Here is a 12,941-nt window from a genome sequence, read left to right as displayed (position 1 = left end):
TTTTATTACGCAGCCTGCATTACCCTATATTTACTCGAAGGAGTCAATTGCCGCCACCGAAAGATCAAAAGTGCAACAGAACTTTTAGTGTTAGAATCACGACACACTGGTGTAAAATGTTGAAATGACGTGAATTGAAGTAAGGGTTCTCAGGATGGCTGCAGTGAGAACCATACCCTGGTGATTGATCGACTTACTTTGTTCGAGAGGTCGGCCTATAGTATTGGGGATGTCAGCTGGAATAAAAACGAACACAATCTTGTTTATTTTGCATGTCTGTTTAAATAGACGCATTCCATGCGAAAACCGCCACGAAAAACTGTCATGAAGAGCCGTCGCGTCATGACATCACCCAGCATCATAAAGTGACGTGAAGCCGTAGCGTCACGCCACGGCATATAGTGACGTAACGTAATAACGTCAAGTTACGTCTAATGCCACGTGACTCGGGGACGTAATTAAATCACGTGATGTCACAATTTCACGTGACGCCACGTGACTTGCCGACATTCTAACTTTACCTAACACCACGTCACGTACCTCTGTGACACCATAGTGTCAGCTGACATCGTGATTTCACGTGACGTTTTGTGAGGACACGTGACTTTGTGTGCCTCCTAACATAATATCATATCTTTCTCAGCATGATAAAGATGGTGTAATTTTTTTATTACTCGCTAGTCACTTTTTTTTTTGTCTACCTTGTGTGTTCCGAAGCATCCGGAGACGGAAGAACGGCGCTCCGCAGACTCCCTCGTAGTCGTCCAAATCAACGTCGAATGCGGCGACGCAGGCGGCTGAATTTTGTTTCATCGCTCGGCGAATCTGAAACAGAGTGTCTTCGTAAAAATTCCTACCTATTTGCGTGGAAATGTGAACGAGAAAAAAATCAAAAAATTGCGACATGTGATATTACGATCGGTAAAAATCTTTTTTTTTTATTATTATTTGTTATTACTGTTCACCTACTGTGGCAGATACCGGGTACAGGATGACATGACATGCACAACTTTATGAAAATATTCAATTTCACGCAAAAAAACAGTACAGATGATAGTCGCGCTCTACAAATTGACTTTGACAAAATTTGTAGTTGGTGCTTAAAATGGCAGCTTAACATTAACATCAGAAAATGCCGGCTGATGAGAGTTAGCAATAAAACTAATGACCCAGTACAGCCTCCTCTCTCTCAAACCAGAAGTTGCCACGTTGTATAAATATCTAGGTTTTCATTTTACATCCAGCTTAACTTGGAACGAGCACATTCACCACATCATATTAAACGCATCTAGAAAACACGGTTTTCTATGGCGTACGCTCTACAGGCGCCTCAAGAAACACGCCTACTTGCCTATACATCTATACTTCTGCCAAAAATAGAATACGCCAATATAATTGGAAACCCGCACCAAAATGACCTTGTTAAATTCTTGAAGCCCTGGCAAATAAAGCCGCCCGTTTAATTTTTGGAAGATACTCTTATCAAACCAGTGCCACGTGTTTAAAACAAAATCTGGGTCTGGTCGTATTTGGAAATAAGAAGGAAAATTTCAACGCTTGTGTTTCTTTCATCGAATTTATGATAGTAACTCTACTTTGAGACAAACCTTCTGTAGGCCTATAACCGATATTTCAGCCCGATGTGACAACACCCAGAAAGCGGAATCCTCTGCATCACGCACTAATCAATTTCTCTCCCCTCCGTTAGTTTTGTGTATTTCAGATTGAAACGCACTCCCAGACACTGCGGCAACATAACGTGGCGAGTTTTTTTTTTGTTCTTTTGAAGAAATGTGGCAATTTATTGTTGAATTAGTTTCCAAGATGATAATCTGTTATTTTGTTTGAACGTGCTTGGCATTGTGTACATGACTTGAGTCAGAGAGAGAGAGAGATACATGTTTTTATTTGATGAGGGGTTCACCCGCAGTCAATTAAGGGCCTTTCAGACCTTTTTCGTTCTTGTTTGATTGTTTTTGAACCCAAAGTTTTATACGTATTATGCTTTTGTGTGATGCTTTCCCAAATCCTCGCTAAAGTAATACATCCGGAGGGATGTCTTTGACCAACAATAAATGAAATGAAATGAAATGAAATACAATACAATCCAACAATGCACAATATTTTTTTGAAAAATAGGCAATAATTGAAGCCCTCAAGGCTTAAACAGTACAAAACTTTAAATCGAAGAATGAACACTTGTTATCACTTGCTGCGACTTGAATAAGAATAAAAATATATTTAACAAGCTATATTATACAAACTCAAAATAACTTTTGCAATAATACATAAATTCGAAATAAAGCGTGTTTACTTGCATAAGTTATGAATCGCCATTGCTCGATGACCTACATTCGAAATAAATTACCCACCAGTTTCGGTATCCGGTTGTTGGCGCTGTGCCATAATCATAGCGATGCTGGTGGTTAATTTAAGTATGTTTGCACAACTTCCTTTTCTACTGCCATTACGTCCCTGCTCACTATCAGTCTTAAGTCGTGTCACGCCGGACACTGACAGTGTTCTTCCCTAAAGGGGGGGATTTCATACGCCCGTCAGAAGAGGTCCTGCTCCGTAATGACCCATTCATGCCGGCGAGCCACAGGATTTCCTGCTCATTTCGCTTATCGGATGCCATAATTACTTCCGCGCTGCGCGGTGCCACAACCAGGATATTGATTCAAAAAAAAAAAAAAAAACTGGGGCGTGTACGCTCCCACAAAGCACTTAAGAGAATAAGTCCCCGCATTCTGCGGCGACCTATAGGCGAATAGAAGGGCTGATAATATGTCTAGACCTAAATAAAACAGACCGCGCTGTGACATTTAGCGGGACATTTCACTATGTTGAGTGTCACAGTGCGGATTTTATATTTATGTTCTTTATAAAAGAATAGCTTCTGCGTTTGTTCTATCTGTGTTTTTAGAGCGCAGCTCTTAGGCGCCCGTTTCCGGCTTGAGTGGCGTCGGCGTCGCGGTCGGCGTAACCGTCCGGTCACGTGACCCTCGTGAGGTCATTTGACCCCATGATGACACAAGGGTCACGTGACCCCCGTGAGGTCACGTGACGTCACGTGTACATTCTGGGCCTAAAGCTTGGCTGGATATGCAACGCAGTTTCCAATCTACACCAGGCTTTCTCCCCAAACAATAAAATGTCAACCGGCTAAATATTCGTTCTGATTCTATATTTTACAGCACAGCTCTTAGGTGGCCGCTTCCAGCTTGAGCGACGAGGGGGAGGAGACTAAGAGGGACGATAAGGAGAAGGGGGAGGAGTGGAGAAGGGGAGGTGGGATGGAGGAGTAGCGGGCAGGATGAGGAGGTGAGAAGGGCGGAGGGGTATACCCTTCCCTCAGTACCCTTTCATCCTTTTCCTCAAAAGCTGCACTCTAATTTGGCGTTACAGGGTCGTCTTTCATTTTTTACACGCATTTTTTAGTGGATTCGAAAAATCATTTACGTAACATTCTTTGTAGTTCTTAAAAATTTAAATAGTCTCAATCATTTTTTTTAACAACCCAAAAGAGAAAAAAACGAGCTTAAAAATTATAGCAAGAAACTTGAAAGGTCCGTCGTTGCTAGCACCCGCAGCATGCATTGTTTAGGTAGACATTTTCTTGGGTAATTCCTTTGTTGAAGCTCGAAGCGCTTTAACATAAAATGTGTAGGATTTATAGCATCCAGACAGATATAATAACGTACCTCGCAAATCTGTACCATGAAAGGTTTGCACTATTTCTGCGTGGTTGCAAAATGTGGTCATTCATAGCAAGATCCTTTAAAGTTAACTTGGGCACAATTAAACATTACGAAGCAGTCTCTGAAGGCCTTTTCACAAAAGCGCCACAAGACAAGGACGTAAAGTTAAAGACATAGCACGGGCACAACCGCGATATTGCTGTGTCTCTTACTGTATGTCCTCGTCGTGTGGGGCTTTTGTCAAAATTAAAAATGTACAAACTAGCCTACCTCTCACTATTGATGTAATTTATTTTTTCTAAGGCGTTTTTTATGTGTATGCACTCTTGTGTGATAGTCACAATGCCACTTCACAAAGTTTTCAAACAGAACGCGATGTACTTGTTGTTCAATCTTTGACCATACTCAACACTCATGCACCTCGGCAAGTAGATTTGAAGACAAAAATGTGTAACGTAGAGGAGAGACACTGCTCACCCGCGTTTATAAGAGATCGCAGATTTAGAAAGGCTATTCATTTTGGAACAATTACCGCCACCTGTGGGATATTTTCATATTCTTAGTGGTCCTGGCATATAAAAAAAAAAGATCTGTTTAACTTCTCCTAAAATTTTATCAAACCACGTTATAAAAGTAAGCACTGGGTTCGTTAGTTAAATTTTTACACTTATGAAACAAGCGGCACTTCGAATAAATAAATGATTGCTTCAAATTGCGGGCATCCTAAAGTCCATCGCATTATTAAAAAAATACGCCTTAAATGTACCTTTGCGGCTGCCTTGGAAGCGTCTTCGTGCGATTCAATGTCTTTATTTTCACCGACGATGGCAGCCTCTGCATCGCCGCTGGGGGGCAAGGTGGGCATCCAGTGCTCCTCTTGACACACCTTACAGCACAGGAATAGTGTCAGAATTAGTATCCTTAAATTTGATTTAAATTATATTTTATATTTTCTTTTTACTTTTTAAGGTTTTTATTTTAGGCTTTACAATCCTCTTTTCTTAAAATAAAAAAAGGAAAGACTCATACCGTTTATGTTTATGTCTGGCAATCGAAAGAAATACCGTAAAAAGTCAAAAGAAAAGTTATCGGCAGTAACTTGTGCTTCGGAGTAAACACGTTTTAAGCCCACCCATGTAGATATGTGTTATAACTTGTAAGACACGGGGAACATAATCTAAGGGCTAGTGATCAACTTACGTCAGATAACAAAGTAAAATGAGTATTTTGATTATAATTAGTAGAAGTAAACATATTCTTGGTATCGCAGTTTATTCATGTCATAATTGTTTGTTTGTTTTCCTCAAGAGCTTACAGCCTTCGAAAGCCCGATGGCAAAAGCGTTAGTGCGATGCATGAGTGGTTTTTAGTAGAATCTCGGCACCATACTCCAAATTCGCCAACGAGTGTAAAATTTAGGCCCCACCGCTGGTAGTTCCGCGGTCATCTGTCATCTACTGGGCCTAAATCCCCGAACAAGTGACCATGGGATCCTTCACTTGTGGTTGTTCGTCTTCACGCTGCAACTTTCGGACTAAATTTCCTAAAGAAGTGCAGGATGTAGGCTTCGCTGCTGGTTCATCGGTTCAAACATGGCATCGCTGGCTCAGATTCGGCACGTTGTGAATTATCTGGCCATCCAAAGAAATACCATAAAAAGATCAAAGAAAAGTTTTCGAGTAACTTGTGCTTCGGAGTAAACACGTATTAAGCCCACTCAAGTAGACCCGTAGGAATTACGAAGCTTGTGCCGGTCAGGCGCTTCTCTGGCGTGCTACCTGGAAGAGTTTCAATTATAAACTTGCTGAACACCATGGAAAACCACTAAATCAGTAAAACTTAAGAAGACTTGGAGCGCGGCGAAAGCGCGGTGGTGCGATGGAACTACAAATCGTTCAACAGGCCAAAGGCTCACGCAGCAAAAGCTCGAATGATAATTTTACCATCTGTTTTTACACACCCTCGGATGCATGAAGCTAAGTGGCTTCAGCCACCGGGAACCGACCCCATTTTCTTTATTCGAATTTTGAGACCACCTTTTATCTTGAGTGAGGCGACGATTATTTCTTAAACGTTGGTATTTCGGACGGACCGTTTACGCCACATTTGAGTACAAACTGAGTGATTGGTGATGTGCACATCACTGATATGCAGGCAAAAAACGCTGGAACTTAGTTCTTTCTGTTTTCAGAGACAAGCCGTGTAAGCGTTTTGAAATTCTGAAGGACTTATTATAAAGTCTTGCATGGTGAGTGTATTTGGTAGTAGAATGAAAGACACGATTTCAGCATAATCCTGCTGATATCGTCTAAAAGCATAAATCACACAACATTGAGGACTCGAAGCGCTTGGTAGCCGTGTGGTTTTGCACAAAGGTGCTGCACGTGCAACGAGCCAAACTGCTCATAATAAAAACCAAATAACAGTGCTCGCGCTGGCAAAATTAACTGTATATATATTTAGAAAAATGTAATCGAAGTACGGGCTCCAAATCTTTCGTACATTGACAGATTTAGTAGTTTCGAACTATGTACCTCAGGCTCCTAGTTCCATTTGTGTCTTTATTTCCACCATTGGAAAAGTAATTTACGCAGATTGGCTAAATAATATGTGCCTCAATAGACCCTTTTCAAAACCCCATTAAGCAAACAATGGCATTTGCCGTTTCTTAGGCTCGAAACGAGTGATTGAGACCAACTGGACGCCGACCTCTGACTCAGTCCTCTTGTTCAATAGACTCTCGACGACGAGCCCCAATTTAAAGGATTCGGATAGCTGGCAAAGCCGATATTCTTCTTAGTGGCAGGCCAAGAGTTTATCGAAAGCTCCTGCCACCTGTGTCCACTTTAGCATAGGGAACTCTATATTGGAGGTCACTTTCTGTCCAGCTTTCGCTCTGCTAATATGGAAAGAGGTGGGATGTGTTCGCTGGAACTCTTAACCTTTCACCACCATAGATGGAGCGCACCTTTGTAAAGTGTCTATTTCGAGACCCTATGACAGTGGCCAATACAAGACGTACTTTATTATTTTTTTTTTTTGCAATAGCTCGTCTTTACAAACATTATGACTAATGATGAAATAAACACACGGTATATACCAGCTGCGACGTCGTTAACTAAGTACGACATCTTCGTTTGTCTCAGTTCAGTCCTCGAGTTTCTATAACTTCCGTATCCTCCAAATGTTGCTTTTTTTCCACTATTACATAAAGTACATTGCTTACTGAATGCGCAAGATTATGGGAGGCAGTATACATCTCTTTATCGCAAATCGCACTACATACAAAAGACAAACTGAGTACCAATGTCTGAAGCAAACAACGTGGAAGGGCTTAATTTGCACAACGGTTATGGTGGATAACTGGATATAGCTGGATAGCTTAGGTGATAGATATACAGAGACACCAGCTACGCACTGCGGGGTAGCCTCGAAGACGCACGCTCTTGCACGGCGAGGGAATCCCGGTCGCTCCACCGAATAACAGAGCACCCAGCGTCATCGAAAAGCAGGCGTGGGTCCGGAACTTAAAATCCTTCAATAGGGCAGTTGTCCAAGAAAGTACGCGATCCTGCCGAGAAAATGGTAATCTTAAGCGGTTTTCTCAAACACATTTTTCCCATGTTCAAGTACATTTTTTTAATGGTATCGCGGTTAACAGACGCACTCAAATGGTACGGCTGACACTTACGGAAGGTCGTAGAGATAAACGACTGTAACCAGTCAATGGAGATTTTCTTTCCAAAGACAATTGTAGCGTTTGGTTTACAAGCTATTAACTATGACCTTACCCACAAATACCACATCAAACAACATGCCGTTAGCGGGTGCACCTTCCCTGACTATAATCCGTGAAAAGTGTTTTCATCTTTTTCCTGTTTAGTTAAAAAAGTAGTCACTAACGGCAGTGGCTGTGTTCCCGGCTGCTGAGTGCCTGCTTAGTGCAAACTTCCACAGTTCTCTTGCAACGTGCATTCCTGGCCATGAAGGATGCCGGTCTAGCAGTCTATTAATCTGAGCTCGTTGTGAGCATGCGCTCTAAACCGCGCCCTAAAATATGGCGCTGGGTAACTACCCCTATTCTTTCTGAAAGAAGAAAAGAATTGAACAGGCTTCTGTTAATCCAAAGTCTGTCATAGCGATCGCTGCGACACGTTATGGCGAAGTCTTTCGGCATCGCGTTTTTGCGCCGTGGGGTGCTTGAACAAAAAGTGTTCGGTACAAAATCAACTTCTGCTTTGTTCCGAACGGTTTCCCTTGTTCCATTTTATTCCGAACGTTTTTGTTTGTTTTTTGTTTCGTAGCGTGCGAGGGCGCTTATTCCGGCAAAAGCTCTTAGCATTGACACAGCTACAACTGCATTTTGCTATCGGCTATTCTTTCCCTTATAACTGAAAAAAAATTCCAAGTATAAAGCGGGTTGTTAACGCGGTAGCGTAGCTCTGTTTTAACGCCCGTGCTTCGCATGGAGCGGGTCTGGGTTCGATTCCCGCGTGCGGTGGGGTATCCTTTTCAAGGAATTGTAAACATAGACGACGGACGCCCTACTAAGCCAAGAACATAAAAAACGGACGTCATTTCCAGGTGCGATGAAAGCCCTTAGCAGCTATAACTGTGAAACGTAAGCCCATCGTCCTGATATGATGTTTGTGAGGATCTGATGCTCTCCCGACCGTCTGAGGGTCGAGGGGTCAGGCGTTCGTGTTTCTGGCGTCAGGTGATCTCGTCGATAAATGTGGAGCTGGCGCTAGAGTCCTGTCAACGTCCTTGCCACGACTGGTCATTGTTAATAATTTTTCTTTCATCGACGAAACTAAGAACGAAACTAAGAAGTCATTCATTTCGTTTTCACACACATCGTGGGCGCCTGTACAACTGTATTTATTTCAGTGAAACGGACGTTTAAGCAAGACAAAAAACATATTTGTTAGCAGACAAGATTGTTTTGTGTGTGTCACAGGTACTCACATAGTTATTTCTTGTTTTGACGAAATTTGGCTTAGCTGTATGTCGGTTCATTGAAAATTCTGCCTTTCTTTATACTTTTTGATGGGAATCACTTCTAGTTTTCAATCTTTGTCACCCAATCTTCTACGCTAGCGTCACATTCTGGCGTTGATTCAGTTACCTGTAAAGCGTGGCTTACTTATGCAGGACGAAAACCCGAATTTGACTTTTCTCGCCTGGACCCTGTATATTTTTGTCATGATCACAGCAGTGCAACCACGGTCGGGTAGTGTCGACATTGGTGTCAATAGGAAATACGTGCGGATCTTGCAAGTACTAGCAACTCGGTGAAACTGATGGGATCCCTTGCCACAAACGAAGAGCGCACTCGGCGATTGAAAGACCTTGTAGTTTTCAAAATAGGCATTCGACCAACTTCAGTAGTAAAATGTAGTACATCGAATCCAATCTTTTTTTTTTTCATTAGAAGAAAAACAGCTTATCATATGATTTATTTTGTTAATGCAGTCATTTATGAGTAAGGTAAGCTTTGAATAGTTAAACTCGGCGTTAACTATATCGTGTCACATTGTCGAGGCTAGCGTAGCTCGCTATGTGCTGCAGTCACGCATTGCTGCGAGAGCGCGTGGCGCCGACCTGTCTCATTCGAACTAGCATTGGCGTAAAGACATTGTTAAGCATTGCAGACGCAGTGCTAGCCTTGAAAATGCAGCACATCATTGTTGGCGCTGAGTTTAGTAACCCGCCTGGGTCCATTCCATACAGTCCTTACAATGGGTGCAGCTGACAAGTTTGTGCGGGGAGAGGTGAACACTGATGGATATTCGGTCTGGCAATCTGCGTCGGACGCTTCGTAATGAGTCTGTAACACTAAAATATTAATGAATCTGAAAAGAAAAACGAAAAGGTCAAGGCACGCATGAAACGCTTTGACGACGTTTAGAGTTGCACATCAGCTTACCGAGCCACGGAAATTAATCTCGTTGCTAGCAAAGACGGGGATAAGGCCCAGTCCTTGATGTAAAATCCCACAGCCAGTTTAAGCCTTGGGATCGACAGGACACTTTGAATTTCCTGAAGAGGAGTTGAACGTTCTCTCAAGGCTGGAGCAATTCCGTTTCTCCAAACAAAAGCATAAGCACCAGGGTAAAAACGGTTATCATATTTTCATCAATTAAGTCTAACATTTTTTTATTAAAATCAGTATAATTTTATTTATACCACTTAAGCTGGAAAAAAATATCTTTTTAACGAAATTTACTTTTAAACATCGCATTGGTAAATTTCTTTGACACTGAAAATAAAGAGGCAGTGATGTCCACATTTACACTTTTGAAATGCAGTCATATTAACACCCTTTCATCTATATGAATTTGCCGTACTATAACTAAAAAGCTAATTTTTTTAGTTAATAAAAAAGCTGCCTCCTATGTGCTTTCAAAAGGCAATTAATTTTCGCAGTCTGGTCTCTTTATTTCTTGTTTTTATTTGCTTGCACTAGGTCGTTTTGTAACTGACCAAGGAAGTGCGCTCATCAAAATGCTCAATGCTCTGATTTACTCAGAAATGTTGTTTTTCTTTAATGTTCTCTAAATATATTTTGTTTGTTGGTTCTCTCATCTGCACAAACAAGTGCACATAAAAGGCATCGAATTTTCGACGAACCATAAATGAAATTGTTTTGAAGATTATTTTTGTGGGAACGGTTTGATTGAAATCATCATATAAAAACCGGTATTATTTCAATCACGAATTACATAATAATTTATACGCGATTTAAATCACCTAGATTTTTGTTTCTTCATCCTGCTGAGCACCAATTTCGATAAATGACGTAGATAAAGAATTTGAATAAATACTTCTCAATCTCGGTTACCACATGTGACCGCAATGAGAGATGACGAGTATGATATGTGGGTAAAGACTGAGAAGAAATAACATTTTTCAGAGGTACCTTTAGGTAAAACTTTTCTTTGCTGGTTTTTTTTTTTTTTTGCAGCCATCAATTTAACATTTGTTTAGCAGCGTAGGAAATTGCTAAATTAAAACTTTTTTCACTCCATTTTCGTACTGGTTTTACATTGATTCACGCTTATTTTTGATTTCCTATCATCTTCGAAAGCCCAATACACGAATTACCTTGAGTATTTTATACAGAGTAAAACTGAGGGAGAGCAGGATCAGGATATGAGAGCCCGTGGCGACGACAAAGCGCAGAGCCTCGATTTGAATGATTATTGAGTAGACGCAAAGGCTGTGTCCCTACTCACTCTTCCAATGCGTTCGAACGCCGAACGACGGCGCCCAGCGTTCGAACGCCAGACACTGCTCGACGAGCAGGCGACGCTCTAGTTCACTCCGGTTGCAGGGAGAGAGGGGGTAGATATAAATGCGTCCAGCCTCTAATCGAACTGGGAAAAATGTGTTTACTGTCTATTAATTCCAATCAGATTTGAGGACTTGAGGCTCTGGTGCACCCGCAAACTCTCATGTCCTCCTCTTCCTGAGTTTCGCTCCGTACAGTGCCGATGTTCGAAAAGCAAAAATATATTTGAGTATTTATTTTTTCCCACGACCTGTATCTGCTGAATGAAACGTCTTTGTGGCGATGATCGTTTTTATCGCCGATGATTGGGACAAAGCTCAGTATGGATCACATATTCTAGGTGCCATTTTGTATCCGGTGTTAGGTTATGTTGTTTTTTTTTTCTTTTTTTAACGGTTCTCATGTCGGAGACGATGCAAGGTGTTAGACAGACTGATGATTGTTTAGGTTCAAAATGCAATTACACCGTTCTTCCTTTGTGCTTCTTTTCTGTTCGCCGCGCTTAATTATGTTAGCTCGCGGGAATTATATGTTTACCTTAAGTGTTTTTTTTTTATATATCCGTGGTAGCATACTAAGTGTATATAGTAGCTCAATGAAATAACTAGCAAACGAGGGTACATATTGACCAGACTAAAAGGGACGTCGCCATATAAATCACTTCGTTCATTCACCCGATCAGCCTGCATAGATATACTCTTTTGACTCGCTGGTCCTTTTTCTTCTCTCCACCCCCTTTAGCTTGCCGGGCGGGACAATAAAGACGCGTTAACACACCTCCACCAAATTCAGGTTTGTATTAAAATTCGCTTTCGTGAACATTTCGCGTCTACTAAAAATAGCGCTTCTGTACACCCGCCGGCAATATGAAGGTGAACGCCGGACCGTCGACCGCTCCGTGCTATCAGCTCGATGACGCGGCTACCGTGACGCTTCGCTTTCTTATCGCGATAGGAAGGTGAACGCCGGATCGTCCACCGCTCGTTGCTATCAGCGCCATGACTAGGCTGCCACGGCAGCCGCATCATGGCGCTGATCGACGCAGCTGACGCTACCAGCTGATCGGGCCGAATCAGACAGCGTCAAAAGCCCAACATCATGGTTTTCAATCATCGCTATACCAATCACGAACAGAAAAGATACAGTGACTTGCACGTTTGACGCGGCTTGATTGATCCCATTGGCTGTTATGGTCGGTGGCGTCTGAACTTAAACTGAAACGAAGTATACTGCTCGTTTGTGCCAGATACTTGAATAGTTTCCCCACGTGTCTATACACCGTTTCACGCTTAGTCCGAGTGAAGCCGACACTACGAAGTCGATGGAGCAAATCGAGAAGTTACGTAAATCCCTTGACACGGTGGTCGTCATCTTTTCTCTGCGTTTGCTATCAATAGTTCAACCAATCACGCACGTTGAACACGCCGTTATTCTACGCTTCTTCTTTGTGTGCGTCATTGATTTAACTTTAACCGGGCAATTCAGCCGCACAAAGACGAGCGTCGTTACTGTGCTCTTTCGTTGCAGCTTGATTAACTCCATCGTATCCCAAGGGCGGATACGTGCACTTAGGCCGTGTTCGCAAATTTGCTCCACCTCACTCTGGAGTAAAGGCTCTGTACCTTGGCGTCCGAAAACCTTCCCACGTCCTGCTTTGCTTTATCTGTTTTGTCACGTGCACGATCCGCCGGAGTGACTCGAATTCATTCGAGTACCCAGTGGATATAAACACAGCCTAAAGGCCGATTCACAAAGCCCCGTATTCTTAAAGGCTGGTTCACACCTTGGGAACGGTTGCGTTCGCGTGCAACCAACACGACCCTACCAACCAAAACACCGCAACAATAGTGACTCGTGGGTTGCTTTGCTAAGCTACCCTTTGCATCGCTTGCCACGCTGTTTACGGCAAACATTTGTCCCGGTTACTTTGTCGTTACGGGTCATTT

The sequence above is a fragment of the Ixodes scapularis genome, unplaced genomic scaffold (genome assembly GCF_016920785.2).
Source record: "Ixodes scapularis isolate PalLabHiFi unplaced genomic scaffold, ASM1692078v2 PGA_scaffold6__148_contigs__length_123643588, whole genome shotgun sequence".
NCBI classification, from domain to species: Eukaryota; Metazoa; Arthropoda; class Arachnida; order Ixodida; family Ixodidae; genus Ixodes; species Ixodes scapularis.
This window is presented reverse-complemented; position numbering follows the sequence as displayed.